The 599-nt window shown below is 41.1% G+C and overlaps 1 protein-coding gene across 3 annotated transcripts in view; it reads right to left on the bottom strand.

Annotated features, from left to right (window-relative positions):
* The window catches only part of CWC27 (CWC27 spliceosome-associated protein homolog (S. cerevisiae)), a 266,077-nt gene that overhangs the window by 59,881 nt on the left and 205,597 nt on the right, over positions 1–599 (bottom strand). The window lies entirely within an intron of this gene.

The following is a 599-nucleotide window of genomic DNA, read 5'->3' as shown; positions in this document are numbered from 1 at the left end:
TGCTTTTATTTGACTATGCCAAAGCCTTTGACTGTGTAGATCACAATAAACTGTGGAAATCTTAAAGAGATGGGAATACCAGACCACCTGACCTGCCTCTTGAGAAATCTGTATGCAGGTCAGGAAGCAACAGTTAGAACTGGACATGGAACAACAGACTGGTTCCAAATAGGAAGAGGAGTACGTCAAGGCTGTATATTGTCACCTGGCTTATTTAACTTATATGCAGAGTACATCATGAGAAATGCTGGGCTGGAGGAAGCACAAGCTGGAATCAAGATTACTGGGAGAAATATCAATAACCTCAGATATGCAGATGACACCACCCTTATTGCACAAAGTGAAGAGGAACTAAAGAGCCTCTTGATGAAAGTGAAAGAGAGGAGAGTGAAAAATTTGGCCTGAAGCTCAACATTCAGAAAATTAAGATCATGGCATATGGTCCCATCACTTCATAGCAAATAGACGGGGAAACAGTGGAAATAGCATCAGACTTTATCTTTTTACGCTCCAAAATCACTGCAGATGGTGACTGCAGCCATGAAATTAAAAGACGCTTACTCCTTGGAAGGAAAGTTATGACGAACCTAGATAGCATA

Source organism: Bison bison, unplaced genomic scaffold (assembly GCF_000754665.1).
Source record: "Bison bison bison isolate TAMUID 2011002044 unplaced genomic scaffold, Bison_UMD1.0 scf7180017864218, whole genome shotgun sequence".
Taxonomy (NCBI): domain Eukaryota; kingdom Metazoa; phylum Chordata; class Mammalia; order Artiodactyla; family Bovidae; genus Bison; species Bison bison.
This window is presented reverse-complemented; position numbering and strand designations above follow the sequence as displayed.